Genomic DNA, 20,397 nt, shown 5'->3' on the forward strand with positions numbered 1-20,397 from the left:
ACACTGCCAGAGCCCTGCAAAATGACCTCCAGCAGGCCACAAATGTGCATGTGTCTGCACAAACGGTTAGAAACCGACTGGTTTCTAACCGTAGGATGGTATGAGGGCCCGACATCCACAGATGGGGGTTGTGCTCACAGCCCAACACCGTGCAGGACGCTTGGCATTTGCCAGAGAACACCAGGTTTGGCAAATTCACCACTGGTGCCCTGTGCTCTTCACAGATGAAAGCAGGTTCACACTGAGCACATGTGACAGAGTCTAGAGACGCTGTGGAGAGTGATCTGCTGCCTGCAACATCCTTCAGCATGAACAGTCTGGCAGTGGGTCAGTAATGGTGTGGGGTGGCATTTCTTTGGAGGGCCGCACAGCCCTCCATGTGCTCGCCAGAGGTAGCATGACTGCCATTAGGTACTGAGATGAGATCCTCAGACCCCTTGTGAGACCATATGCTAGTGCGGTTGACCCTGGGTTCCTCCTAATGCAGGACAATGCTAGACCTCATGTGGCTGGAGTGTGTCAGCAGTTCCTGCAAGATGAAGGCACTGAAGCTATGGACTGGCCCGCCCATTCCCCAGACCTGAATCCGATTGGGCACATCTGGGACATCATGTCTCGCTCTATCCACCAATATCACGTTGCACCACAGACTGTCCAGGAGTTGGTGGATGCTTTGGTCCAGGTCTGGGAGGAGATCCCTCAGGAGACCATCCGCCACCTCATCAGGAGCATGCCCAGGTGTTGTAGGGAGGTCATACAGGCACATGGAGGCCACACACAATACTGAGCCTCATTTTGACTTGTTTTAAGGACATTACATCAAAGTTGGATCAGCCTGTAGTGTGTTTTTCCACTTTAATTTTGTGTGTGACTCCAAATCCAGGCCTCCATTGGTTAATACATTTGATTTCCATTGATGATTTTTGTGTGATTTTGTTGTCAGCACATTCAACTTTGTACAGAACAAAGTATTCAATGAGAATATTTCATTCATTCAGATCTAGGATGTGTTATTTGAGTGTTCCCTTTATTTTTTTGAGCAGTGTATAATCTCTCCAGCGAGTCCTGGTTCTGCCCTGGGGCCTCCTTCCAGTAGGACAAGCCCAAAACATCTCACCCAAGATGCGCCCAGGGGGCATCCTAGTCAGATGCCCAAACCACCTCGACTGGCTCCTTTCGATGTGGAGGAGCAGTAGCTCTACTTTGAGCCCCTCTTCTCCTCTGTGAATTGCCACCTTATTGTGGTGGAGGGGTTTGTGTGTCTCAGTGATCCTGGGAGCTATGTTGTCTGGGGGCTTTGCCCCCTGGTAGAGTCTCCCATGGCAAATTGGTCCTGGGTGAGGGGCCAGACAAGGAGCAATTCCAGCGACTCCTATGGAAGATAAAGGGTTACCAGGATAGGGTTATTGGGGCCCCACCCTGGAGCCAGGCCTGGGGAGGGAGCTTGAGGGAGAGTGTTTGGTTGCTGGGCCTTAGTGGCTGTGGCCTAGGGTGGAGGTCCTGGTGGACCAATTCCTGGCTATCAAGACTGGCTACTGGAAAAAATAAAGCTTATTTGAAAAAAGTATTTTTTCCCAAATTTCCTGTAATTCAACAATTTGATGGCATATGAATAGAAAACCCACTGCAAGTGCACTTGGTGGCAGAAAGTGTGATGACAGTGACCTCAGTCTCTTTTTGTAGACCAGCGTTTGCATCATGGTGATACAGGCTGTGTATCTTTACTTTCATTCACTTCCATCAACACTTGAATGACAGATTAACATGAAATTTTCCTCAGGCCATCCTGGTTTAAAGGACATTAAAAATACCCATATTTATGCTGTTGAACTGCTGCAGCTTTGTGAATAAGTGGAAAGGGTGATAACCATGATCCAGACTGTATTAATATGTAGCCTGTACATAAATGAGGGACATATAAACTGTAATGATTTCTGGACTCCACAGGAGAGCCCGAAGGGATCATATCTGGATGAGAGGGTGGAGTGCTTAGTTATTAGATAGACTGCTTATCAAGCTGTAACCATGAGCTAAATGGATGCATCACACACAGGCAGATATCTGCTAATTAATTCAATTCAATTTGTTTTTATTTATATAGCGCAAAATCACAACAAACAGTTGCCTCAAGGCGCTTTGTATTGTGGGTAAAGACCCTTCAATAATACAGAGAAAACCCAACAGTCAAAACGACCCCCTATGAGCAGCACTTGGTGACAGTGGGAAGGAAAAACTCCCTTTAACAGGAAGAAACCTCCATCAGAACCAGGCTCAGGGAGGGGGGGTCATCTGCTGAGGGGGGTGGGGGGGGGGGGGGGGGGACAGGACAAAAGACACACTGTGGAAGAGAGACAGAGATTAATTAGTGCTAAGCAATATAACACCAATACAGCAAGAGAATTTCACTCACCAAAACTGGACTTCAGTCTTGTGGGATAATAAGTACCTCATAGCAGCCATATTATTGGTCAGATAATTGCATTAAAAAGGCTCCAACAGCACAAACATGATCTAGAGGTCCAGCTCAGGGTGAAGCCTAGCAGACCGCTAGCAGCTACAGCCGCCTGTGTCGCCATCCACCTGTCAGTCAGAGAGGCCACGCCCCTAATAATGCAAACTTTAAACAGGTGAGATATAGAAACATTGTCCCCCTACAGCTGTTATGAAGGGGGAAATTTTCTACAGAGGCCAAAGCAGTTTTTGTATCAGCTGTAAACATGTTTGTTTCTGCTTGAAAGGTTTAACATGGGAGTCTATGGGGACTGACTCACTGTGGAACCCCTGCTGGACATTAGAGGAACTGCAACATGTGGCAATTCCATGTTCCATGTTGGCTTCAGGTTGCTGCTGGGAATAAACTTGGTGCAGCCATCAATGGTTCTGTGTTTTTTGTCTTGCTGAAGATGCGCCCCCTGGGCTCTCTTTATAAACATAACTGCACCCCCTGCTCGCTCTGACTGATGGTGCTTTCACCTGCTGTTGCCATTCAAATGAGTATGAACACAGAAACTGTACATCTGAGAGTCTATGGTTTCATTATGCTCTCGTTTTGGACCGTTAGCCCATGTGTTTTTTTTCTTTGCTCTCCTAACACTCTGAGGGAATTTCTACAGATATCTGAATTATTATTTCCGTATGGCTTTTCCTGGGAAACTGGAATTTCTTCCCATTGATAAAGTTTAATCTTAAACACACAAGCTTACAAACATTGTTCCAGTGTTGTTGTTTCATACAGATCACTTTAAAAAGGACATTTCCTCCTGAAAGCAAACGCTGAGGGAAATGTTAGAAGAAAGCAGTGTTTTCATAGCAGAGGATAAGCCTTTGTACAATGGCAGGAAAAGGATATTATGTGCCCTGCAGCCAGTGTGAGGTGTTGTTTCAGTGGTTCAAGGTAATGTTATTGCTGGATGGTAGCTGGAACTTCAGAGCCAGCTTGCATACTTTGACCTCCACCTGTTATCGGCTCCTGTGCGCTGAGCTTGAAGGATGGAGGCACATTTGGATGAAACACTTGTTGGACCATCCAGAGTCTTCGAGGCTGACTCTTAATGTAAAACCTCCATTGGCAGTGAGGCATATAAAGTAACTAAATTCTGCTATTAATGATGAAAGGGTCGATGATTTAAAGTGCTTCTGACTGTTTTTAGATCAAGTATTTAAGCTCATCCTAAATGAAACGCTTCTTCTCCACCATAAATGCACACTCTCATACCCGATCCAGGGTTCTGAGTCGTGATTGAACCAAATAGCCGTGTATAAAGCTGCCATTCAAACATCCACAACGGTACCAGCAGCCCATCTACGGTGAGGGCTGGGTTTTGTTTTAGTTGCCTGCTAATTAGACAATTTTCAGTAACTAGTAGAAACATTTCACACCCAGTTTCTGTTTTCTGCACGAGAATGGGTGGATGTTAATCAGTCTAACACCAACTGGGTCACCAATGACCTTGAGGCAGCCTCAAGTGGGCATTACAGGAACTGCAGTGTTTGGCGGCATGTTTCAGCTCTGGATTCTGCTGCTTGGTGCACATGTGCTGAAAACATCAGAGACTTTATTTTTTCTTTCTGCAAATCAGCACAGTCTCTGCTGCTTACCACCCTCGAGCTGAAGGGCTGCTGCTTTGACACACTGGAGGAGAAGTCAGGTGGTCAGAATAAGACTTCCAAGGAGCAACTGAAAAATGTCAGAGGTGGTTCAGAGGTGTGCAGGAGCACCACCTTAAAGCAATGATCACCAAATTTATCATCTGTAGTTATCTGAAGCCTTTGCTATCAAAACACACAGTTTTTCTTTTGTCTGTTCAGAAGTTTTTAGGCAACAAAAATTAATCATTATTTTTTCAAGAAGTCACTTTTGATTTTTTTCTCAAACATTGGGTCAGGGTCAGGGTCAGGGTTAGGGTCAGGGTTAGTGTCAGGGTTAGGGTCAGGGCTTGATTTGCAGACTGAGAGAATTACAAAGATCCTTCAAACTGTTAAATACAGACTGTTGGACTGAGTTGGGAGCTGAACTGAGGTCACAGCAGCAGCAGCCAGCGTCTCATTTTATAACTGATGCTAAAATAACCTTTGACATGGAAATGGTCCTGGACCGAGTCCAGCTGACAGGGATCTCCTCTGTTCTTGTTTTTGCCTGTGTTACATGTTATGTGACAGCTTCACACGTGCCCCATAAAGCGGCATCCATACATTCAGTGTGTTCACGTGTGTGCGGTGAAAGATGAGGAAAACAGCGGATTTAAGGTAGTTTAAGATTTCCCATATACCCTCTGCTGCCTGAGGCCTCGCCCCTGTTTTGGTTAGGCCCAGCAGTATGTACATAATGCTTACACCACACACTGTGTGCATAATAATAAAAAAAGGTCATCTTTCACTGTTGCTAGGTGGAAGCATGCTGTATTTAGTGTGGTTTTCTGTAGTCAAGCAGCTCCATTCAGTGTTTTGGAATATTTTCTGAGCAGAGTGAGAGGCCCAGGGCTGACTCCTCTGATTTTCATCATATGACTAGATAAGCTCCCAGTGCTGTGCTTGGGTGTCCGCTCTCTTTTTATTTTTCCACAAACTGTATATTCGTCTGTTTACTTCAAGGGAGCTCAAAGCGAGGAAACCCTTCCAGATAGATCTGCATGGGCGTGACCAAAACTCAGGGGATAGCTGACGAGTGAGAACACGTCCTGTCAAAGAACAGCGAGCTCCCAGGTGATGTCCTCATGGACAAACACATCCATGTCCATGTATGCATGTCCCTGTAATGAGCTATGATGGAAATAAAGCAGCAGGAGTTTGTCAGTGTCCCTGCAAATCGTTGCATTGGTTCCTCTGCAGCGTGAAGACGGCTGATGTCTGTGTGACACTGCGGAGCAGAGCAAATAGGTATAAGTGCCTCTGCACTGTTCCTGAATCAGTTCACTTTGTCAGTGTGAACATTCAGATGAGATTCAGATTTGTCACTATGATTACATAAAGTGAAAGAAGATAAGCTGCCTTTTATACGATAACCACAGAGCTCATTGTCTCAGCCGGCCTGATGCAGTCCAATGACAACATGTACAGTGTGATGTTATTCATGACGGAGGCCCACCAGGTGTTTTCTTTATGGCTCTGAGGAGTGTAGCCTCATCCCAGGTGCTGTTCAAAGGCGCGCCCCGAGCTGAACAGAGTGCTGTGACGGTGCGGGGCTTTTCCCTGAGCTGAAGTAAATCCACATATATGAAGACAAATCAAAGCTAATAACACACTTGACTGATTTATTTCCATGCAAATATTGCTTTATTGTAACACTGGAGGACTCGTAGGGCAGAACATGAATTACTGCAGTTTCACCAAAGCTGCTTTCACAGGCGTCCTTTTCCTGTCACACCAACTACCACTGAGAAATGAATCAGGTTTTCATTTCAATCAACATTTTCACTTCCAGTGATCATTAAGAAAATTATCAAAATAAAATGGTTATTGTGTTGCTCATTTCTTTTCCCGTACTCTGTCCTTAAAGTCAAAATTCAAAAACTCCCTTTAACAGGAAGAAACCTCCAGCAGAACCAGGCTCAGGGAGGGGGGGGGTCATCTGCTGTGACCAGCTGGGGCTGAGGGGAGAAAGACAGGACAAAAGACATGCTGTGGAAGAGAGCCAGAGATTAATAATAACTAATGATTAAATACAGAGTGGAGTATAAACAGAGTAAAAAGAAACATTCAGTGCATCATGGGAACCCCCCAGCAGCCTAGGCCTATAGCAGCATAACTAAGGGAGGGTTCAGGGTCACCTGATCCAGCCCTAACTATAAGCTTGATCATAAAGGAAAGTTTTAAGCCTAATCTTAAAAATAGAGAGGGTGTCTGTCTCCTGAATCCAAGCTGGAAGCTGGTTCCACAGAAGAGGGGCCTGAAAGCTGAAGGCTCTGCCTCCCATTCTACTCTTAAGTATCCTAGGAACCACAAGTAAGCCAGCAGTCTGAGAGTGAAGTGCTCTGTTGGGGTGATATGGGACTATGAGGTCTTTGAGATAAGATGGGGCCTGATTATTCAGACCTTGTATGTGAGGAGAAGGATTTTAAATTCTATTCTAGATTTAACAGGGAGCCAATGAAGAGAAGCCAATATGGGAGAAATCTGCTCTCTCTTTCTAGTCCCTGTCAGTACTCTAGCTGCAGCATTTTGGATCAGCTGAAGGCTTTTCAGGAAGCTTTTAGGACAGCCTGATAATAATGAATTACAATAATCCAGCCTAGAAGTAATAAATGCACGAATGAGCTTTTCAGCATCACTCTGAGAAAGGATGTTTCTAATTTTAGAAATATTGCACAAATGCAAAAAAGCGGTCCTACATATTTGTTTAATATGTGCATTGAAGGACATATCCTGGTCAAAAATGACTCCAAGATTTCTCACAGTGTTACTGGAGGCCAAAGTAATGCCATCCAGAGTAAGTATCTGGTTAGACACCATGTTTCTAAGATTTGTGGGGCCGAGAACAAGAATTTCAGTTTGATCTGAATTTAGAAGCAGGAAATTAGAGGTCATCCAGGCCTTAATGTCTATCCAATCCTAATTGTTCCTGATTTTATGATGAACTCTAAATCTTTACCAAAAGCCTTCAAATAACAAGAAAGCAAAATACAAACTAATGGTGTAAACAAACAAAAGCAGTGAAAGGCAATGAGGAAACAGAAGTGTATTTAACATCCAGTCTCTGCTCTAAATGAGAGTCAGCTGATAACACACATTCTTACTGGGATTAAAGACTGACAGTTAATCTAAATCCAAGATTTCCTTTAGTACACTTTCATTTCATACGCTGTGCACTTGTTTTTGTTGTCCATGAATTCTGGCAGATTATTATGTGAAACCTGTTAACAGAACAGGGCTGATCTGGAACAATCTGCTCTTATCTTCCTCTGTGATTTTCATTCATTTTTGCCAGATTGCAAAACAATTATAATATCATACAGGAGACAAGAAGCAACAAATTTTATTATCATATTGCTGTGCAGTCAAACATGAAATACAGAAGGGAAATGTGCTCCTGTAAATATAGCAATTTATCTAATCAGGTGACAGTGACAAGATATCTCATAACAAACTGAACATGGATGCGGGTGCTTTTAAATGATGTCATGCTAACTTGAACTCAGTGGGAAACATGGACATGCCTGTAATGTTTGTTTCTGTTTTTATTTAAGCATAAAAACACTGACTTCAGAACTTGTTTTTATGAACTAAAAGCTTCTTTCCACCTCTCGTGGTGAAGTAGGAATGTGATGTAATGTGAAAGGCTCTACAAAGAAACTGGATTGGTAATGTACAGAAAGAAAAACCCTTTTAGAAATTCCCGTTGTGCCGCTCTCCCCCTCTCATGTTCAGCACAGTCCTGTCGTCGTGTCTTTGTTCCAGCTCACACAGAAGAATCTGAGGAAAACTCTGTTTACCATCCAGAAAGTGGCAGCAGCAGCTGAGGATCCATCACATAGATTTATTTTACAGTGTATGTTTTACAGTGTTAAACTCTTCATCTTTTAAGATAAACTCAGGTACACCTTCAGGTTTGATGTTTTTAGACTGGGTATGATAACACCTACTGAATCATGGGTAATGACTACTGTTGGCTCTAGCACATGCTGAGGTAATGCATTGCTATTACCACATTTAGCTGTAACCACATTTAGCATTGACAGTGCAGTTACTAATCAAAGTGTAACGCTGTTACTTGTGACACGTTCTTCATGTGATGGATAGAAGCAGGAAAAATGATCCTTTTGCCTCAGTTCATGCAAGACATGGAAAAGGGCAGAGCCAGCTTCAGCTTTTGAGGAGTGACTTTGAATTTATTGGACACAGTGAACAGAATGTGACAGTAAAGAGTGAACTGTTCTCAGGCCAGAATCAATAATCAATCAAAGCTCTATAGCATGCTAACGTCTGTGATGCTAACTCCAAGCTAGCAGTGAGAGACGTCCTGGGATGGGATCGTGCATTTCTACCTGTAAATGTTCCTGCAGTCGTCACAGCAAACCATTTTTCACTGTGTTTAGATGCTCCAGGTCTGTCCCCCATCACCTGACCCAACTCACCAGGTGGTGATCAGTTGACAGCTCAGCTCCACTCTTCACCAAAGTGTCCAGAACATACGGCCACAGATCTGATGACACGATTACAAAATCGATTATCGACCTGTGACTTAGGGTGTCCCGGTGCCACGTGCACTTATGGACATCCTTATTTTCAAACATGGTGTTCATTTAGGACAATCTGTGGTTTGCTCAGAAGTCCAATAACAAGACACCACTGGGGTTCAGATCGGGCAGGCCGTTCCTCCAAATCACTGTTATTGCCCACAGGAACATTAAAGACTCCCAGTAGGACGATGGAGTCACTGGATGGAGCGCCCTCAAGCACTCCTCCTACCAACTCTAAGAAGGCTGAGTACTCTGAACTGTCATTTGGTAAACGCAAACAACAGTTAGGACCCGTTACCAGCCTGAAGGTGCAGGAAAAAATTGACCCTCTCATCCACCGGTGAAAACTCCCATGTGCAAAGGGGATACAAGGATATTCACTCCACCAAAGGCAACTCCACACTGAAACAGAGTCCAGCCCCTCTCCAGGAGACTGGTTCCAGAGTCCAGGTTGTGCATTTAGGTGAGCCTGCCTATATCTGTCTGGTATCTCTCAACCTCACACACTAGCTCTGGCTCCTTGCTCACCGGAGAGGTGACTTTCTACGTCCTAAAAGCCAGTCTCAAAAGCTGGTGATCTTGGGCAACAGCCAGGGCCTCCACCCTTGGCTGCCGCCTGACACACACTGCATTCGACTCCTACAGCGCCTCCTGTGGGCGGTGGGTCTACAGGTGGGCGGGCCCATGCCTCGTCCTCAGGCTGCACCTGGCCAGGCCCCAAAGGCTAAGGCCCGGCTACCGGGTGCTTTCTCTTGAACCTCCCCCCCAGGCCTGGCTCCAGGGTGGGGCCCGGTAACCTTATCCCGGGCAGGGTAAACTGTTCCCTTGTTGTATCTGCCATAAGGGTCAGCTGTGTCATAAATATAATTAACCTACATGTATTTACCACCTGTATTTATGGATTCCAGTATCATAGGCATAGGCAACACATTTGAGATATCAGACCCAAATGTGCTCCATTTTAGTCCAGGTGATGGACTTGAACTGGACTGGATTATAGGGCTATAAACAAGTTGCGATTTTTATTTATTTGTTTATTTTGGGACAGACGTGACTCAGATGCCACAAACACCTGATATTTGGCCTGTATAAGGTGGAACTGTGGCTGTTTTGATGCAGCTGTTCTCACCCTGAGTTGATGCCATCAGTCAAGAGTAAATGTGGACTGTAAAAAAAAAAAGAAAACGTAATATGGGCCAAAGTAACTGTTTGAGGCAGACAGTTATTACAGTGTAGGATACTATAAATTCAGATTTGTAGGGTGGTAACAGCAGCCACAGAGACAATGGTTTAAACGGACTGGTGATTCACAAAATCGTTTAGCTAATCCAAGGGTCTGATGGCTGAACACTGCACACTGTTCAGACACCGTTCCCACTCCATCTCTCTCTGTGCATGGACTGAACAGTCTTGGGCTTGCTTCCATTTATTTTTGAACTCCTACAGTGGTACTGAGCTCTTGGTAGATATTTAGACAACCATATTTATAACTCAGCAACCTTTCTGCCATCCTGCCTGATGATGTGCCTACAGACCCTGTCACCATACTGCCCCTTCACTGCCCCTACCGCTCATGTGCATGTACACACACACACACACACACACACACACACGCACACACACAGGTTACTGAAAGGCTGTGAAATCTGAAGGTTGGTAGGTAGAGATCCAAATTGTTTTGAACAAGAGGATCAAAAATTGACATTAAAATAAAAGCTAGAAATTTGAGAAACTTTAATAACTTCAATAATTTTACACACTGATCTGAAGCATTCATGGATGTTTTGAGCTAAGTGGGAAGAAAAAACAACAGTCAATAATTCAAAGAATTTTATGTGTGAATTCTTCAGTTCAACGGGATGCCAATCATTTTTCTGCTGTAATGACTGGTCTTAGATTGTAAAACCTTCTTGGGTTTCCACCAAACATGCTCCTTATTAATCCCTGGGAGAAAAATCTAGCAGCTCCCCTGCATGTCTGCAAACAATTAAACAATCAAACAGAACCATTCCTGGAGGAAGTTAGCCTATTATTCTGAATTACAGTTCGAGAGATTGTGTTTCCTTGTTGGTTTCCTTGACACGGTGTCTCATGTGTCCCTGATCACCACACCTCTCTTGGTTAATCAAGCTCACATTCTACTTTGACGTGTTCTTCCTTTTCTAACGTCCAACGTGGAGCTCTCAAAACGTTCTATCTGGCCACTTGCCAATGAGCCAAATGAGCCTACTGTGCAATTTAAAAAGCTGTCTTTCAAATCATTTTTAGAGGGTTTTATGTCCTGTGTTGAGCTGCAAAGTCTTCTAAAATCTGTTCTGGTTAAACTGCTTGCTGGGAAAGGATTTTTTTCTTGCACTGTATGACCAGAAGTGTTTACCAGAAAGCAGCAGGATATCCCCGCAGCGTCAGGAAGGGCATCCACAAAACTAATCAACCCTAAACCGCAGAGACCCCTAAGTGGCTGGATTCACATATCCTTACGCATGGGTTCACCCCAGCCAGATCCTCTATCTAGCAGGGGTAAAGTCCACTAATCAGGCTTTAAGTCACCTTTATTGACCATGAATTAATTCCAAGGCCCCCCACAAACAACTTGACCGAGATGGGCATTTAATGGCTTAATGATGGAGCGATTAATCCGTCTAAGAGCTTTCTTTCTCCATTTCTGGTGTAGCCTTCCTCTGTGTACTGTTTTGGTTTGAAAATTTTTGAAAATGATGTCACTTAAGGGATAGCAGCGTTTTGTGACGAGTCAATCACTTTTTACAGCAGTTAAATCGACTGACATGAAACCTTCCTGCTTTGGAAATCCTGTATTTGTTTATTTTTTGCATTTACCCGGTAAAAAAAATGCCAACATAAATGGAATGATATCAAATCTTCTTCCCATACAACTTTGGCACCAGTGTGAGGTGACTGGTGGATTTAAGTTAATTATCAACTATTGGACTGTTTACTATAAAATTTGGAATACAGATTTTGATGGATGTATTTCATCTTATCAGGTCAAAATTTAAGTTTGTCTACTTACATTCATGCAGTCAAATAGACTCAGATTATTAAAATTCCCAACAATTCCCAACATTTGAGCATAAAATTATAAGACTATTTTGGTCTCTATATTTAATCTCCAGAGGTGTTTTTTCCCAAACCTTTTCTGTATAGGTTTGATTAGAATCTAAAGTTTGCATTATTAGGGGCGTGGCCTCTCTGACTGACAGGTGGATGGTGACACAGGCGGCTGTGGCTGCTAGCTGTCTGCTAGGCTTCACCTCAGCTAACTGCAGTCCCTGAACTGGACCGTGTTTGTGCTGTTGGAGCCTTTTTAATGCAATTATCTGACCAATAATATGGCTGCTGTGGCTTCACTGGACTACTGATTAGCAGGTATTTGAGTCTGTGGATACAACTTGATAACTCCGCTAACTAGCATTAGCTGATAACTTTGTTTTTGACAACATTTAGAGGAGAGGGTAGAGTCCTAAACAGGACGATGATAATGGTCAAACTGAGGCTTCAAAATGCAAATCCATGAATGTCTGTTTTTAATTTCACAGCAATTATTAAAACACCCAACAGCTACAGCCGCACCAAAAGCAGTGAGTGCCTCACACTCGTCCTGCTCTTCACAGCAACCGTGCTGCAAACAGTTTGAGATTTTACTGTAAGTTTTGTGAGCCCTGCATGCTCGATCTCTGGCCTTTATCTGTAATCTGCTAACATCTGCTTCTCATTCTTTGTAGGGGCCAAAATCATGGCGGCTTTTGGGTTTGGAGTGGCGGGAGTTTCTGTCCATAGTCAGTTTGCTCTGTAAAGCTCTTTGATGCAGTACTTTAATCTCATGGCCTGCTGATATGTTGTAACGTGGTTCTACAGGATTCTTAACTCTTAAGATTGAGAATTTAAAATTTTGAGCCCAACATGGACCTGCATACGGTCATTGTTGGGCTTTGTTTAGCTTTTCAGGAACTTAAAGATGTTGTGTTTCACATAAGATCTCGTGTTTTGGCACTACAGTTTTTCCATTTTAGTTTTCCAAAAAGTCTGACTCTGAAACGACCCCTAACTCAACCCCTGATGGGTCGCTAAAGACCTGCTGGATGTTAGGAGGCGCGATCATCGTTCCACCTCCCTTTAAAACATTTTATCGATGATGTCAGAAGTGGAGCGCCAACATTACAGACACGTTTCTCTCTCATTAATCACTAAAGTGTGTTAGTCGTGCCTGCTTCTACATTAACCCACTGTGTCAACAACAATGCCACAATCTGTTCCTGAAATAGACATTTTTCCTGGAATCAATTCACTCAGTAACTCAGATTGGGGAATGGAGTGGTGGGAGGGGGGGTGCCGGGGAGGGAGAGATGGGATCAGAGCCGGATTAGAGGGAAGCTGTAATTTACTGACTGAGAGCTGGGAAAGAGCTTCCCATTATCACCACCTTTTTTCTTGGCTGATTGGAATTCCTAGAAATTTTGTGCTTTAAAGTTGATGTACAATGTTTTATATGCTGTAGCTTCAGCTCAGTGTCTGTATTAATGTTGGGAGAAAAACCTGGACCTGGCATAAAGCAAAGTCTCAAAGATGTTTTACATTTTCATCTTGATTTCAGCGTTAGTATGTCATGTTTAGCTGCTGGCCATCACATAACCCGAAAATTGGCCTCATGAGAAATCCATTTTTCCTCTAAAAGCTTAGAGTTGGTTGAGTCTTGAGTTAAGTAGTCTTAGCAAATACCATTAATGATTTGTTGTGGCATGGGCTCCAAGCTGTAGGTAGCAGACAGAAGTAATACTCAGAGAGTCACAGGGAAGCCAGTTTACAGTTTAAGGAGATTTTGATTTTATTTAAACTTGTAACAGCCGTCTGGCCTCTTTGTGGCCACAGGAAGTACGGTCCTGTCGCTGTTCTCGATGCAGATGCCAGCAGCTGCCCATCTTGCTTCCGGAGATAGAGTGAAAGCACCTGGCAGCTTAAAGCTCTGGTGTTCAATCCCGATAAACAAACAAGTAAGCAAAAGGGGGCAAATCACAGTTAAGCCCAGTAAAGACGGCTGCTGCTGGAATAACCCCAGGCGGCAAGTGAACCAAAGAGAGAGCTCTTCCCCGAGATCCTGACCCAACACAGGGGTCATTCCCCGGGCTTACCGAAGGCCACCCTGCGTAAGGTCTTGGCTTATATGGAGAACCACCCAGGTGCTGCCAGTCTCACTGCTGCCTTTGACCGGTGTTTGAAACAGGCTGTCAAATATTTTTACCAAGTTTTTCCTTTTTTTGTTCAGTCCCATAGTTCCTTGCTCATACCTGACTCTGCTACAAACGTGTTGTGGGAATTAGGGAAGAGCTCAGTAATGGAGTGTCTTTGTCCGGTCTTATTTTTGCCTCGTCCATCTTTTAAAATCTTTTTTTTTTTTTTATTCTAAGGCTCGCCCCCTCCTCACAGAGAAATCCACAGGGGTTTTTAACCATCCCACCTGCAGAGAGAATAATATCCTAAATCCATATTAGTGCTCTTTCCCAAAAGCTTTGGTCAACAGATGGTTTACCCAAATCCCCTGGACCTCCCATCCAAAGCCCCCCAGCCCCATTTGACTCTGAGCTTGGACATGTGTTGACAGGTTTTTACTACATAAAAAAAAGATTCCCTCTCACATGTTATTTATGTCCTTATTTATGTAACCCCGGCACAGGACACATCTGAGAACAACTTGCCCATAAAAACTACATTTTAGTTCATGTAAATAATAATTGTGGGTAAACACACAATCATAATGCAGCAGTCTGAAAAAACAAAGCCGAGGAAGCGTGACTGCTCGTGATGCCATAAAAAGAAGCCTTTTCATCAGGTATGCTGCTGAATTTCCTGCAATCAACATGTTTTGATTCACACTTCACTGCTGATTTTTCTCAGCTGGCTATGAGATAAGCAGTGAGGATTGCTGTGCCAGAACCAATTAGGGCTAACCCGGCGCTGTTCAGGAAGTGTCCCCGCTGCTGGCTTTTGCCGTGCTCGGTCATTAAGCCCAACAGGGGTGGCTGGTTAATTGTAATCCTTCTGTGCTGGAACAACAGCCACAGTGTAGTGAACCCAGTTTAGCCCCCCCTTACCCCCCAATCAGAAAACAAGTTAGTTCAAGCTGCTTGTCATGTGTCAAGTGGCTTTGCCGCTCATTTGTTGTCCCGGGAAACAGCGACAGCCAATCAGGAGTCATCACAGAGAAAGAAAGATTGTAATATTAATCCTGCATGAAAGAGAGAGACATCAGAAATGTTTTTTTTAACCAACATCTGCAGGAAATTCCCGTTTTCCAGCCTTTCAGGGTTAAATATCACAGAACATATTTTCTAAACAACATCATCAAATCAGTCAAAAGCAGAAACATCAGAGAAGTCAGTAAACCTGTTAACATCTATTCAGAGACAGATATGACCGATATGAGGCATGCTGTGAAAGAGGAGGAGCATCCAGAGAGTCTCACCACTCCACAAATAAAGGAACGCTGGGAGATGGCAAGTACCGAATCCCGAGCATGGAAAGAATTTTGCTGGGACAGCATTGCTTATTTCTCTCTCACCCCCACATGAAAGCATGCTGTGATTATGGTAAATGTTGTAACTCAACAGATGTGACAAAGGAAACTTGGCAAACGGGTTTCTTCCTCTTTAAATGATGACGTAAACTTCAGCGACCACCTGCTCAGGGTTAGGGATGGCATTAGTGTTGAGTTAAAGAGGCACGTAGAAGATGTTGTGTTCCAGATGAAGTCATGCTTTTATTTTGGCAGTTTTTCTGTTAAAAGCTTTACTGTCGTTTTCCACGTGAAGTCCTTTAAAAAGGCGTTACCCAAACTTTAATCCTAACCACGGTGAGGTCTCACCGTCACCTGGTGGATCTTCAGTACTGTTGGGAAAAATCAGTATGGTTTGTCAATCTCTGAACTTATTAATTAATTTGTTTCTTTTTCCTTATAGCACTTTATTTTTCTTATTGTGTGCTTCATAATTTCTTTAGTGTGAACTCACTGGTGCTCATATGACCACATACGTAAAGCCAGACTGTTACAGACGCATTTAACTGAGTATCTTTTCAAAATAGGAGAATGTGAGTTAAAGCTGAGCATTAATACTTCCAGTGCTAGTACTTTTTTCTCTCTCATGGTTTGCACCCCTGTGAACTGTAATATTGATAACATTTCTCTTTCCTTTAAAAGATTATGCAGCACTGAATTTAAGATGTCTGTCTTTTGCCCTGCAGTGTTTTACCTGCAGCACACGAGGCAGCAGAGAGGAACGCCGTCTTGGTTTGCAGCTGTTACGCTGTCGTGAGGTCCTGTTTGTGCATCCCATGGAGGAATGTGAGGAATGTCAACGCAGCATCTCAGAAACATCACGGAGAACTCGGCAGACTCTAACCGCCAAAGTGGATATTAAATCGTGTTGGTGATTCTGAACCTAGGCAGAGGCCACGCATGCTACAGAAACAAAAACATTTGGACAAATATTTGGAGCCCAAGAGCTTTGAAAACAGCATCATCTTATGCGATTAGTGTGTGTGATATTTTTTCCAAAATATTCCCATCGAGCACTCCACAGACACTCTGTCAGTCATTTTTATTTTACTGCATGCCTCGAGTCTCATGCTGTCAGCAATCAGGTCCGCTGAATAAATTCAGACAGCTGATTCTGTAATGTTTCCTGTTGGTTGTGCTCATTTGCTGCTCTGTATTCAGTGCGACCTCCTCAGGGTTCGGATCACAGTAAATCTTTCAATAAAATAACCCAACCAGGCGTGACTCCAGTTGTGCTCACTGCTTCCTCCATCGTTAGTCCCGTGGTTGTGAAAAATGTTACTTTTAACGTTTCAAAAATAAAAGTTTTTTCTGGCCGGCTTTGAAGCGTGCTGCATTATGTGCTGCAATTTGTTTCTGGATAATATGTGTACATGTGCACTGATATGATTCTATAAGAGCATGTATGGCAATTGTACATGCATTGTACCATAAAGAGTGTTGTGTTACACTGCTGGTGTACTTTATACTATATCTCTATGAGCTGCACAATGCAGCATGTACCATAGGTTACAGTGTGTGTGAATCTGATCTGTTTGATCTCTGACCGGAGATGTTAACACAGCATGGGAGCGTGACACTCCTACTGTACTCGTCGGCGTGGAGTGTCAGGTCACAGTGGCCTGTGCATCCAGAGCTAGCACGCAATCCCGCCTCAGCTGCTGTCGAGATGCTGCAGGTGCTTCCTGTACTGGTTTTCCCACACTGAAGTGCACTGGGGGGGCATGGACACCTTAGCCGCCTATTCAACCAACACACTGCCTACGACGGGCAAGCAGGGCCGGGCTCCTCCCATCTCAATAGCACGGGGCCGCTCCTCCCTTCGTAGCCCAACAATGGCCACTGCTATCACTGCCCAGCAATACAAACCAGGGCGGGGACCCGCCAAGTGCTCATAAAAGACCCTGTCACTTTGACACAGGCAATCAGAGAGCTCGCCTTTATGAAAACCATAGAAAGAAAAGCTCTCCCTCTTTCCTGCTCACTTTCCGATTCTGAATTCCTCCCTGTCCTTTTGTCTCCTGGCTCACCTGTGCCCGATGTCACATGTGGAGTGTATCAATCAGGGTGTGAGTGGTCTCTGACCTGTGTGTGACCTCTGCCACAAAGCAGAAGTTCAGCGAGGAAGATCTGCGCCCTCACGCTCTGTCCTTATCCAGCTGTTTCCACTGCACCATCACTGCACCTTTCACACGCTGTCATTCACAGTTTTAGCATCGCTGTAATTGTCCCCTGATCTTTGACCCCATTCTTGGCCCTGCCTCTTTAAATATCAACATGAATTTTTCACTCTGTCTTTCAGACCTTCACCTCATCCCTCTGGATGTCCACAGACTGTTAACTGAAGTTTCTGTCACACATCCATAACCAGTGTGGGTGCCCGGGCTCCGGGGCCCTGTCCTCCCTCTTACATCCTCCCTCTACATGCTCAGGAGGGCGGGGGAAGTCCCATGATGCACTGAACACTTCTCCTTCTGTTAATCTGCCACTTTTACATGCCATTAACTTTTCTCTCTCTCATACTTCCTTTGTCCTTGTCTCTCTATACTCTCCTTTTTCTCTCATATATATATATATATATATATATATATATATATATATATATATATCCTCCGTGAATCGCCACCTTATCGTGGTGGAGGGGTTTGTGTGTCCCAGTGATCCCAGGAGCTATGTTGTCTGGGGGCTTGTCCCCCTGGTAGGGTCTCCCATGGCAAACTGGTCCTGGGTGAGGGTCCAGACAAAGAGCGGTTCAGAAGACCCTTATGAGTGAAAAAACAAGGGAACAGTTTACCCTGCCCGGGATAGGGTTACCGGGGCCCCACCCTGGAGCCAGGCCTGGGGAGGGAGCTCGAGGGAGAGCGTCTGGTGGCCAGGCATTAGCCCGTGGTGCTTGGCCGGGCGCAGCCCGAAGAGGTTACATGGGCCCGACCTCCTGCAGGCCCACCACCCGCAGGAGGTGTCGTAGGGGTCGGGTGCAGTGTGTGTCGGGCGGTGGCCGAGGGCGGAGGCCCTGGCGGACCGATCCCCGGCTATCGAAACTGGCTGTTGGGACATGGAATGTCACCTCTCTGGTGGGGAAGGAGCCTGAGCTAGTGCGTGAGGTTGAGAGATACCAGCTAGACATAGTTGGGCTCACCTCAACGCATGGCCTGGGCTCTGGAACCAGTCTCCTGGAGAAGGGCTGGACTCTGTTCCAGTCTGGAGTTGCCCTCGGTGAGAGGCGGCGAGCTGGGGTGGGTATTCTTGTATCCCCCCGGCTTGCTGCCTGTACGTCGGAGTTTTCACCGGTGGACGAGAGGGTAGTTTCCCTGCGCCTTCGGGCTGGGGAACGGGTCCTGACTGTTGTTTGCGCTTATGCGCCGAATGACAGTTCAGCGTACCCACCCTTTTTGGAGTTGCTGGGTGGGGTGCTGGAGAGTGCTCCATCTGGTGACTCCATAGTCTTGCTGGGAGACTTCAACGCTCACGTGGGCAATGACAGTGAGACCTGGAGGGGCGTGATTGGGAGGAACGGCCTGCCCGATCTGAACCCGAATGGTGTTTTGTTATTGGACTTCTGTGCAAACCACAGTTTGTCCATAACAAACACCGTGTTCGAACACAAGGATGTCCATAAGTGCACATGGCACCAGGACACCCTAGGTCGCAGGTCGATGATCGATTTTGTAATCGTATCATCAGATCTGCGGCCGTATGTTCTGGACACTCGGGTGAAGAGAGGAGCTGAGCTGTCAACTGATCACCACCTGGTGGTGAGTTGGATCAGGTGGCGGGGGAAGATGCTGGACAGACCTGGCACACCTAAACGTATTGTGAGGGTGCGCTGGGAACGCCTGGCAGAAGCCCCAGTCCGGGAGATCTTCAACTCCCACCTCCGGCAGAACTTCGACAGCATTCCGAGGGAGGCTGAGGACATTGAGTCCGAATGGACCATGTTCCGCACCTCCATTGTTGAGGCTGCTGCTCAGAGCTGTGGCTGCAAGGTGGTTGGTGCCTGTCGTGGTGGTAACCCCCGAACCAGATGGTGGTCACCGGAGGTGAAGGGAGCCATCAAGCTGAAGAAAGAGTCCTATCGGGCTTGGTTAGCCTGTGGGACTCCGGAGGCAGCTGACAGGTATCGACAGGCCAAGCGGAATGCAGCTCGGGTAGTGGCCAAAGCAAAAACTCGGGTGTGGGAGGAGTTCGGTGAGGCTATGGAAAAAGACTTTCGGACGGCATCGAAGCGATTCTGGCAAACCGTCAGGCGACTCAGGAGGGGAAAGCAGTGCTTCACTCACACTGTTTATAGTGCGGGGGGGGTGCTGCTGACTTCAACTGAGGCTATAGTCGGACGGTGGAAGGAATACTTCGAGGACCTTCTGAATCCCACTGACACGCCTTCTGTAGTGGAAGCAGAGTCTGGGGATGACGGGGATGACTTGACCATCACTGGGGGTGAGGTCACTGAGGTAGTTAAACAACTCCTTGGTGGCAGAGCCCCTGGGGTGGACGAGATTCGCCCTGAGTTCCTGAAGGCTCTGGATGTTGTAGGGCTGTCTTGGTTGACACGCCTCTGCAACATCGCGTGGAGATCTGGGGCAGTGCCATTGGATTGGCAGACCGGGGGGGTGGTCCCCATCTTTAAGACGGGAGACCGGAGGGTGTGCTCCAACTTTCGGGGGATCACACTCCTCAGCCTCCCCGGTAAGGTCTATGCCAGGGTGCTGGAAAGGAGGGTGCGTCCGTTAGTCGAACCTCGGATTCAGGAGGAACAATGCGGTTTTCGTCCTGGTCGTGGAACGCTGGACCAGCTCTTTATCCTCTCAAGGATATTCGAGTGTGCGTGGGAGTTTGCCCAACCAGTCTACATGTGCTTTGTGGACTTGGAGAAGGCATTCGACCGTGTTCCTCGGGGTGTTCTTTGGGAGGTTCTGCGGGAGTATGGGGTGTCTGGCCCATTGTTGCGGGCCATTCAGTCCTTGTACAACCACAGTGAGAGCTTGGTCCGTATAGCCGGTAATAAGTCGGATTTGTTTCCTGTGGGTGTTGGACTCCGTCAGGGCTGCCCTTTGTCACCGATTCTGTTCATAATTTTTATGGACAGAATTTCTAGGCGTAGCCAGGTGGCGGAAGGCGTCTTCCTTGGTGGACTCAGAGTCTCATCTCTGCTTT

The sequence above is a fragment of the Archocentrus centrarchus genome, chromosome 21 (assembly GCF_007364275.1).
Source record: "Archocentrus centrarchus isolate MPI-CPG fArcCen1 chromosome 21, fArcCen1, whole genome shotgun sequence".
Lineage (NCBI taxonomy): Eukaryota > Metazoa > Chordata > Actinopteri > Cichliformes > Cichlidae > Archocentrus > Archocentrus centrarchus.